The 11,688-nt window shown below is 39.2% G+C and overlaps 1 non-coding gene across 1 annotated transcript; it reads right to left on the reverse strand.

Annotated features, from left to right (window-relative positions):
• Positions 1–6,655: 6,655 nt before the first annotated feature.
• LOC112788524 (small nucleolar RNA R71) lies at positions 6,656–6,763 on the reverse strand. Its single transcript, XR_003195883.1, has one exon. It is a non-coding gene; the product is annotated as a small nucleolar RNA R71 (small nucleolar RNA).
• Between the last annotated feature and the right edge of the window lie 4,925 nt (positions 6,764–11,688).

An 11,688-nucleotide genomic window follows, 5' to 3' on the forward strand; every position in this document is an offset into this window, starting at 1 on the left:
TGAACCACCTCCCCAACATACCTTTGAACCACCAAACTCACAAGCCCCTTTACACCATTTACCTCCATATGACCCTAACCCACATCCACCATACCAACCACCCTATGAACCAAATGAACCATACATAGATCCACCCGAACCTCCATTGGATAACAATACACTCATCTCTAACATCATTGGTCTCACTTCTACACTCCAAAATCTTATATCCCGCATGAACAAACCCTCTACCTCCAATATTCAACCCTCAAACTCTAGTACACTTCCTTTTCAACCACATAATGATCTTTTCATCCCATCACCACCCTCCATGGGAGAGCACCGACATCCATCAATCCAAGAGCAAGATGATCCCAATTATGCTATTGATATGGAACAGGAAAGAAGGAATCATCTTCGCGAATCCATACTTCATAAGGAGCTAGAGGAGGCCCTACGGGTAAGGGTAGGAGAGACCCTTGAAGATGAAAGAGTAGTTGAAAGGAGTTGTCATGGAAAGAAAATCATCGAGGATGAGTAAGATTTTATACTTAAACAACTGGACAAAGCAGTAATTATTAAAAAGGAAGAAGTGGTTGCAGACTTAAGAGATGTTGTACCTCCATTGGAAAGTCCAGTCACAGAGCCTCCTTCCAAGACGGTTGCATTTGATGTTAAGGAGGGTGTACAACCTCTAAGGCATGTCATGGTTAAGGACTTGGAAGAGGTTGATCAAGAGATGGAGATTCAAGAAGAACAAGCACAACCTCCCATGCCCTTGGTAAGTAATGAAGAAGAGATTGAATTGGAAGAAAGCTACCAAGAGGAAGAGGTTGAAATTAAAGAAGTTTGCAAAGAGGTGGAAATTGTCAAAGAGCACAAGGGAGTGGAGCTTGAAATCACCTTGCCGAAGTTATTGGAGACCCCTCCCCCTAAGTTGCCATCATCCTTCACAACATTTAAGTGGGTAAAATTCATATCCCTTAGCTTTCTAATTCCACTTGAATATGGGCTACTGGAGACGGATGGTCAACTTAGAGCTCTTTGTGGCATAAAGAGTAAGAGGAAGATGGTTAGTGGTAAGAATTGTCCTGCAAGGTTCATTATGGTTGGAAGCTTTAAGTTTAAACGCAAAGGTTGGTGTAAAGCTCAACTGAATGGGTCTAGGAAGTTGGTTGGCCGCTTTAGTGAGAATTCAGATTGCTTGCTACCCGGATGGAATCATGATGATCAACAAGAAGACGGGTGCAATAGCAAGGTTTGGGATCCTGGAATCTGTTCTGACATCCAACACCCCAGGAGCCTAAGAATCTGTTTGAAGCTGCTCAAAGGCTTTACGTGCCTAGTTTGGGATCCCGGAGGATATTGGAATCACAAACATTGGTGGAGATTTCTGGATGAATTCAAGCATAAGCCACCATAACAGGAAGCTCATCAAATGTCCAACTTAAGGACTTTAACTAAAAGTGCTAGGTAGGAGACAACCCACCATGGTATGATCATTCCTTTTTTATTTTTTATTTAGTTTTATTTGTTTTCAAGTTTTATTTTATTTTATTGTATTGAACCTAGAGTTTTGCATAACATTCATATTAGCATTGCGTTCTGCATATTGCATTAATAAAAAAAAAAACACGCATGCGACGCGGCAGCGTCGCTGACGCGTCCGCGTCACCAGTGCGTTTTGGAAGAAAAGAATTGAACAGAGAGTCACGCGAAAGCGTGGCTGGAGGCGTGCCTTAGGCACAAATATGCCCACGCGACTGCATCACCAATGCGGCCGCGTCATTTGCAAAATAGCTTCCCCACGCGTCTGCGTCACCCACGCAACCGCGTGGCCCTGTAAATCGACGTAACAAGGGTGCATGGCAGAGAGTTATGATGGAGCGGGGCTGGAATGGTGCTAGCAGCACAAGCCCCACCACGCAAACGCGTCACCCACACGTCCGCGTCATATTGGAAATAAGGCCACCCGTGCGAACGCGAGGCTGCACTCGCGCTAATCGTACAAATCAGGCCACGCGATCGCGTGACCCACGCGATCACGTGACCCACACGTCCACGTCACCCACGTGCCCGCGTCGCCTGCGCCGCACAGCTTATCCAGATCAGCCAAATATCTTATCTTTTCTTCCCCAAATTTTTCTTCTCCTTTCTTACTTTCTTCTTCTTCATTTTTTTTAACTTCTCATCCCTCTTATCTTTCATTTTATTTTACTTAATTTATTTGCATATTTCATTCATTGCATTTTAATTTTGTGCATATTTTTATTTTCTTTTCTAAATTTATTATTTTCCATTGGTGTTCAAATGTTCTTATTCAACTGATTACATCTTTTCTGGTATTTTCTTGGTGCTTATGACCTGTTTTATTCTGATTGGCTAACATTATTTAAATCAATGTTAATCTTTTATAATACTCCTACTTCTCTTGCATTGATATGAACTTATACTATCTTGCATTACCCACATTCCCCTCTCCTTTGTTGCAAATTCTGCACCACTGGTATGCCATGTGCTTCTATTGTTTTCTCACGTACATGTTGAAGCGTCCATGTAAATGAGACCCTTATCAATTGACATTAACCCACCCATACTTCATTTATTTTCTTATCTTTATTTCTGGGTTACTTTTCTTCCCTTTTTCTTTTAGGATGGCCACCCGGAAGGGAACCGGAAGACGTTTACATGGGAAGACAGACAAGTCCATCTGCCAAAATCTTCAGAGAAAAGCATCAGTTAGAACAACCCGTCCACCTGCACATCTCAGAATGCACCGAGGATGGTGCAATCTTTAAGTGTGGGGAGGTTTGATGAGCGGATAAATTATACGCTTTTTGGCATTGTTTTTACATAGTTTTTAGTATGATTTAGTTAGTTTTTAGTATATTTTTATTAGTTTTTAATTAAAAAAATCATATTTCTGGAATTTACTATGAGTTTGTGTGTTTTTCTATGATTTTAAGTATTTTTTGGCTGAAATTGAGGGACCTGAGCAAAAATCAGATTCAGAGGTTGAAGAAGGACTGCAGATGATGTTGGATTCTGACCTCCCTGCACTCAAAGTAGATTTTCTGGAGCTACAGAACTCCAAATGGCACGCTCTCAATTGCGTTGGAAAGTAGACATCCAGGGATTTCAATGAATATATAATAGTCCATACTTTGATTAAGGATAGACGATGTAAACTGGCGTTGAATGCCAGTCCCATGCTGCATTCTAGAGTCAAACAGAAATAGGTTGCAAAGTGGAGTTAAACGCCAAAAACAGGTTACAAACTGGCGTTCAACTCCAAGAAAGACCTCTACACGTATAAAGCTCAATGCTCAGCCCAAGCACACACCAAGTGGGCCCCGAAAGTAGATTTCTGTATCATTTACTCATTTCTTTAAACCCTAGTAACTAGTTTAGTATAAATAGGACTTTTTACTATCTTAGCAGGGGATCTTTGATTAGTTTTATGCTATCTTAGACTTTCATGGGGGCTGACCATTCGACCATGCCTGGACCATTATCACTTATGTATTTTGAAACGGTAGAGTTTCTACACACCATAGATTAAGGTGTGGAGCTCTGCTGTTCCTCATGAATTAATACAAAGTAATACTGTTTTTCTATTCAATTCAAGCTTATTCCTATTCTAAGATATCTATTCACACCCAAGAACATGATGAATGTGATGATTATGTGACGCTCATCATCATTCTCACTTATGAACGCGTGCCTGACAAACACTTCCGTTCTACATGCAAACAAGCTAGAATGAATATCTCTTAGATATCTAATACAGAGGACCGAGTCTGAGATATTAGAATCTTCGTGGTATAAGTTAGAACCCATGGATGGCCATTCTTGAGATACGGAAAGTCTAAACCTTGTCTGTGGTATTCCGAGTAGGATCTGGGAAGGGATGGCTGTGACGAGCTTCAAACTCGCGAGTGATGGGCATAGTGACAGACACAAAAGGATAGTAAATCCTATTCCAGTATGATCGAGAACCGACAGATGATTAGCCATACAGTGACAGCGCATTGGACCATTTTCACAGAGAGGATAGGATGTAGCCATTGACAACGATGATGCCCTACATAAAGCTTGCCATGGAAAGGAGTAGGAATGATTGGATGAAGACAGCAGGAAAGCAGAGGTTCAGAGGAACAAAAGGCATCTCTATACGCTTATCTGAAATTCTCACCAATGAATTACATAAGTATCTCTATCCTAGTTTATATTTCAATTATGTTTTAATTATCAAATCTCCGTAACTATCTGAATCCGCCTGACTGAGATTTACAAGGTGACCATAGCTTGCTTCAAGCCGACAATCTCCGTGGGATCGACCCTTACTCACGTAAGGTTTATTACTTGGACGACCCAGTGCACTTGCTGGTTAGTTGTGCGAAGTTGTGACAAAGAATTAATGTTATGAACGTGCGTATAAAGTTTTCAGCGCCGTTACCAAGGAATGAACCGTCACGATTTCTGCGCACCAAGTTTTTGGCGTCGTTGCCGGGGATTGTTCGAGTTTGGACAACTGACGGTTCATCTTGTTGCTCAGATTAGGTAATTTTCTTCTTGTTCCAACTTTTATTTTGTTTTCAAAAAGTTTTCAAAAAAATTTTTTTTCCTTGTTTTCGTTTTTCTAAAAATAAATTTTCAAAAATCCAAAAAAAAAATAATAATAATTTTTTCTTTTTCGTTTTTTCCAATTAATTTTCGAAAAATAAAAAAAAATTAATAAAATCATAAAACCAAAAAAATATTTTGTGTTTCTTGTTTGAGTCTAGAGTCAAGTTTTAAGTTTGGTGTCAATTGCATCTTTTTAATTTTCTAAAAAAAATTATTTTCAAAAATTTCATGCATTGCATTCTTCATGATCTTCAAGTCGTTCTTGGCCAGTCTTCTTGTTTGATCTTCATATTTTCTTGTTTTGTGTCTTTTCTTGTTTTCCATATACATTCTCAATTTGTTAGTGTCTCAACTATTAAAAATTTTTAAGTTTGGTGTCTTGTAGGTTTTTCTTTTCTAAAAAATTTTCAAAAATAAGTTCTTGGTGTTCATCTTGACATTCAAAGTGTTCTTGGTGTTCATCTTGACATTCAAAGTGTTCTTGCATGCATTAGGTGTTTTTATCCATAATTTTCATGATTTGTTTCAATTTTGTGTTTTTCTCTTTCATCATTAAAAATTCAAAAATCAAAAAAATATCTTTCCCTTATTTCACTCATAAATTTCAAAAATTTGAGTTGACTTTTTGAAAACTTTTTAAAATTTAGTTGTTTCTTATGAGTCAAATCAAATTTTCAATTTAAAAACCTTATCTTTTTCAAATCTTTTTCAAAAATCAAATCTTTTTTATTTTTCTTTCATAATTTTCGAAAATTTCAAATTGATTTTCAAAATTTTTTTCTTATTTTTATTTCATATTTTCGAAATTAATGCTAACAACTAATGTGATTGATTCAAAATTTTTAAGTTTGTTGCCTAGTAAGAAAGGTTCAATCTTTAAACTCTAGAATCATATCTTTTTAGTTTCTTGTTAGTCAAGTAATCAACTTTAATTTTCAAAATCAAATCTTTTTAAATTTCTTTTCAAATCTTTTTCAATCAATCCTATCTTTTTGTTTCAATCACATCTTTTTAAATTTCAATCGTATCTTTTTCAAAATTTGATTTCAAAATCTTTTTTTTTTAACTTCTTATCTTTTTCAAAATCTGATTTTCAAATCTTTTTCAATTAACCACTTAACTTTTTGTTTGATTCTTATCTTTTTCAAAACTACCTAACTAATTCTCTCTCTAATTTTCGAAAATCCCTTCCCTCTTTTTCAAAAATATTTTTTTATTTAACTAATTATTTTAATTTTTAATTCAATTTGATTTCAATTTTAATTTTCGAAATTTAACTTTAAATTTTATTTTAAATTTAATTAATTTTCGAAATTCTCTCTCTCTCATCTCCTTCTAATTATTTATTCATCTACTAACACTTCTCTTCCACCCAAAATTCGAACATCATCTTCCTCTCTGTGTTCGAGTTTTTCTCTTCCCCTCCTTTTATTCTTCTCTTCTAATCACATACAGGAATCTCTATACTGTGACATAGAGGATTCCATATTTTCTTTTCTGTTTTCTTCTTTTTCATATGAGCAGGAACAAGGATAAGAACATTCTTGTTGAAGCTGATCCTGAACCTGAAAGGACTCTGAAGAGGAAGCTAAGGGAAGCTAAAGCACAACTCTCTGGAGAAAATCTGACAGAAATTTTCGAAAAAGAAGGAGACATGGCCGAAAATAATAACAATGCAAGAAAGATGGTTGGTGACTTTACTGCACCTAATTCCAATTTACATGGAAGAAGCATATCAATTCTTGCCATTAGAGCAAACAATTTTGAGCTTAAGCCTCAATTAGTTTCTCTGATGCAACAGAATTGCAAGTTTCATGGACTTCCATCAGAAGATCCTTTTCAGTTCTTAACTGAATTCTTGCAGATCTGTGATACTGTTAAGACCAATGGGGTTGATCCCGAGGTCTACATGCTTATGCTTTTCCCGTTTGCTGTAAGAGACAGAGCTAGAGTATGGTTGGACTCTCAACCTAAAGATAGCCTGAACTTTTGGGATAAGCTGGTCACGGCTTTCTTATCCAAGTTCTTTCCTCCTCAAAAGCTTAGTAAGCTTAGAGTGGATGTTCAAACCTTCAGACAGAAAGAAGGTGAAATCCTCTATGAAGCTTGGGAGAGATATAAGGAACTGACAAAAAAGTGTCCTTCTGACATGCTTTCAGAATGGACCATCCTAGGTATATTCTATGATGGTCTGTCTGAATTATCTAAGATGTCATTGGACCATTCTGCATGTGGATCCATTCACCTAAAGAAAACGCCTGCAGAAGCTCAAGAACTCATTGACATGGTTGAAAATAACCAGTTCATGTACACTTCTGAAAGGAATCCTGTGAATAATGGGACGCCTCAAAGGAAGGGAGTTCTTGAAATTGATACTCTGAATGCCATATTGGCTCAGAATAAAATATTGACTCAGCAAGTCAATATGATCTCTCAGAGTCTGAATGGATTGAAGGAATCATCTAACAGTACTAAAGAGGCATCTTCTGAAGAAGAAGCTTATGATCCTGAGAACCCTGCAATAGCAGAAGTGAATTACATGGGTGAACCCTATGGAAACACCTATAATCCCTCATGGAGAAATCATCCTAATTTTTCATTGAAGGATCAACAAAATCCTCAACAAGGCTTTAACAATGGTGGAAGAAACAAATTTAGCAATAGCAAACCTTTTCCATCATCCACTCAGCAAAAGACAGAGAGTTCTGAGCAGAATCCATCTAGCTTGGCAAATATAGTCTCTGATCTATCTAAGGCCACTTTAAGTTTCATGAATGAAATAAGGTCTTCCATTAGAAATCTGGAGGCACAAGTGGGCCAGCTGAGTAAAAGAGTCACTGAAATCCCTCCTAGTACTCTCCCAAGCAATACAGAAGAGAATCCAAAAAGAGAGTGCAAGGCCATTGATTTAACCATCATGGCCGAACCTACAAGGGAGGGAGAGGACGTGAATCCCAGTGAGGAAGACCTCCTGGGACGTCTAGTGATCAACAAGGAGTTTCCCTCTGAGGAACTAAAGGAATCTGAGGCTCATCTAGAGACCATAGAGATTCCATTGAACCTCCTCATGCCATTCATGAGCTTTGATGAGTATTCTTTTTCTGAAGAGAATGAAGATGTCACTGAAGAGCAAGTTGCCAAGTACCTTGGTGCAATCATGAAGCTGAATGCCAAATTATTTGGTAATGAGACTTGGGAAGATGAACCTCCCTTGCTCATCAATGAACTGAGTGATCTGGATCAACTGACATTGCCTCAGAAGAAACAGGATCCTGGAAAGTTCTTAATACCTTGTACCATAGGCACCATGACCTTTGAGAAGGCTCTATGTGACCTTGGATCAGGGATAAACCTCATGCCACTCTCTGTAATGGAGAAACTAGGAATCTTTGAGGTGCAAGCTGCCAGAATCTCATTAGAGATGGCAGACAACTCAAGAAAATAGGCTTATAGACAAGTAGAGGATGTGCTAGTAAAGGTTAAAGGCCTTTACATCCCTCCTGATTTCATAATCCTAGACACTGGGAAGGATGAGGATGAATCCATCATCCTTGGAACACCTTTCCTAGCCACAGTAAGAGCTGTTATTGATGTGGACAGAGGAGAATTGATCCTTCAACTGAATGAGGACAACCTTGTGATTAAAACTCAAGGATCTCCTTTTGTAACCATGGAGAGAAAGCATGAAAAGCTTCTCTGACTGCAGAGTCAATGATGAGCGGATATTTTATACGCTTTTTGGGGATAATTTCATATAGTTTTGAGTATGTTTTAGTTAGTTTTTAGTCTATTTTTATTAGTTTTTAGGAAAAATTCATATTTCTGGACTTTACTATGAGTTGTGTGTTTTTCTGTAATTTCAGGTATTTTTCTGGCTGAAATTGAAGGAGCTGAGCAAAAATCTGATTCAGGCTGAAAAAGGACTGCTGATGCTGTTGGATTCTGACCTACCTGCACTCAAAGTGGATTTTCTGGAGCTACAGAACTCGAAATGGCATGCTTTCAATTGCGTTGGAAAGTAGACATCCAGGGCTTTCCAGCAATATATAATAGTCCATACTTTGCACAAGGATAGACGACGTAAACTGGCGTTCAACGCCAGCTCTCTGCCCAATTCTGGCGTCCAGCGCCAGAAAAGGATCAAAAGCTGGAGTTGAACGCCCAAACTGGCATAAAAACTGGCGTTCAACTCCACAAATGGCCTCTGCACGTGAATTGCTTAAGTCTCAGCCCAGCACACACCAAGTGGGCCCCAGAAGTGGATCTCTGCATCATCCATCATAGTCTACTCATATTTTGTAACCCTAGGCTACTAGTTTAGTATTTAAACAACTTTTAGAGACTTATTTTGTATCTCATGACATTTTAGATCTAAACTTTGTATTCTCTGACGACATGAGTCTCTAAACTCCATTGTTGGGGGTGAGGAGCTCTGCTGTGTCTCAATGAATTAATGCAAGTATTTCTGTTTTCCATTCAAACATGCTTGTTCCTATCTAAGATGTTCATTCGCACTTAACTGTGATGAAGGTGATGATCCGTGACATTCATCACCTTCCTCAAACCATGAACGTGTGCCTGACAACCACCTCCGTTCTATATCTGATTGAATGAGTATCTCTTAGATTCCTAAATCAGAATCTCCGTGGTATAAGCTAGAACTGATGGCGGCATTCATGAGAATCCGGAAAGTCTAAACCTTGTCTGTGGTATTCCAAGTAGGATTCAATGATTGAATGACTGTGACGAGCTTCAAACTCCTAAAGGCTGGCCGTTAGTGGCAGACGCAAAAGGATAGTAAATCCTATTCCAACCGGATCGAGAACCAACCGGTGATTAGCTGTGCTGTGACAGAGCGCGTGAGCGTAGTTTTCACTGGAAGGATGGAAGGTAGCCATTGACAACGGTGATCCACCAACACACAGCTTGCCATAGGAGGACGTGCGTGCGTGAATCAGAAGACAGAGGAAAGCAGAGATTCAGAGGACAAAGCATCTCCAAAACTCCAATATATTCTCCATTACTGCACAACAAGTAACCTTTAATTTATGCTCTCTTGGTTATTCGCAATTCAACTGATAAACATAATTGACTTCCTGACTAAGATTTACAAGATAACCATAGATTGCTTCAAACCAACAATCTCCGTGGGATTCGACCCTTACTCACGTAAGGTATTACTTGGACGACCCAGTGCACTTGCTGGTTAGTGGTACGCGTTGTGAAAAGTGTGATTCACAATTCGTGCACCAGTCAACCAAAGCCCCCACAGTCAAACTCTAAGTTTGGTGTCGGGAGGCCACAACCAAACTCTAAGTTTGGTGTTGAACCCCCACATTCAAACTCTAAGTTTGGTGTTGGGAGGTTCCAACAATGCTCTGAACATCTGTGAGGCTCCATGAGAGCTCACTGTCAAGCTATTGACATTAAAGAAGCACTTGTTGGGAGGCAACCCAATGTTATTTAATCAATTTTATTTTATTTATTATTTTGTGTTTTATTAGGTTGATGATCATGTGGAGTCACAAAAACTACTGAAAAATCAAAAATAGAGTGAAAAATAGAATGAAAAATAGCACACCCTGGAGGAGAACAGTCTGGTGTTTAAACGCCAGAAACAGGCAGCAGTCTGGCGTTAAACGCCAGGATTGCATGTATAGGGCGTTTTACACATCTAAAGGGTGCAGGGATGAAAAATCCTTGACACCTCAGGATCTGTGGACCCCACAGGATCCCCACCTAACCATATTCTCTCCTCTTCACACCTTTTCATAACTCTCTTACCCAAATACCCTTCACCAATCACTTCAATCACTCTTTCCCATCACCCCCTCACCACTCACATCCATCTTCTCTTCCCCATAAACCCCACCTACCTTCAAATTCAAAATATTTTTCCTCCCAAACCTAACCCTAAATGGCCGAACCCTAAACCCCTCCCCACTTCTATATAAACCCCTCATTCCTTCTCTTCTTCCACTTGGCCGAAACCTACTCTCTCTCCCTCTCCTCCATTTCTCTTCTTCTTCTACTTCTTTCTTTCTTCTTTTGCTCGGGGATGAGCAAACATTTTAAGTTTGGTATGGTAAAAGCATTGCTTTTTGTTTTTCCATAACCATTTATGGCACCTAAGGCTAGAGAAACCTCTAGAAAGAGAAAAGGGAAGGCAATTGCTTCCACCTCTGAGTCATGAGAGATGGAGAGATTCATCTTAAAGGTCCATCAAGACCACTTCTATGAAGTTGTGGCCAAGAAGAAAGTGATCCCTGAGGTTCCTTTCATGCTAAAAAAGAATAAGTATCCGGAGATCCGACTTGAGATCCAAAGAAGAGGTTGGGAAGTTCTCGCCAACCCCATTCAACAAGTCAGGATCCTAATGGTTCAAGAGTTCTATGCAAATGCATGGATCACTAGGAACCATGATCAAAGTGTGAACCCAAATCCAAAGCATTGGCTTACCATGGTTTGGGGAAAATACTTAGATTTCAGTCCGAAAAATGTAAGGCTGGCGTTCAACTTGCCAATGATGGAAGAGAACGTACGCCCCTACACAAGAAGGATCAACTTTGATCAAAGGTTGGACCAAGTCCTCATAGACATATGTGAGGAAGGAGCTCAATGGAAAATTGACTCAAGAGGCAAGCCGGTTCAATTAAGAAGGCATGACCTCAAACTAGTGGCTAGGGGATGGCTAGAGTTCATTCAACGCTCAATCATTCCTACTAGTAACCCGTTTGAAGTTACTATAGAACGGGCCATCATGATCCATAGTATCATGATTGGAGAAGAGGTGGAAGTTCATGAGATTATACCTCAAGAACTCTACAAGGTGGCTGACAAGTCCTCCACTTGGACAAGGTTAGCCTTTCCTCACCTCATATGCCACCTCTGCAATTCAGCTGGAATTGACATAGAGAGAGATATCCTCATTGAAGAGGATAAGTCCATCACTAAGAAAAGGATGGAGCAAACAAGAGATCATGGACCTCAACATGAGCATGAGGAGATTCCTCACCATGAAATCCTTGAGATGTCTCAGGGGATGCACTTCCCTCCACAAAACTATTGGGAACAAATCAA

Source organism: Arachis hypogaea, chromosome 20 (genome assembly GCF_003086295.3).
Source record: "Arachis hypogaea cultivar Tifrunner chromosome 20, arahy.Tifrunner.gnm2.J5K5, whole genome shotgun sequence".
NCBI lineage: Eukaryota > Viridiplantae > Streptophyta > Magnoliopsida > Fabales > Fabaceae > Arachis > Arachis hypogaea.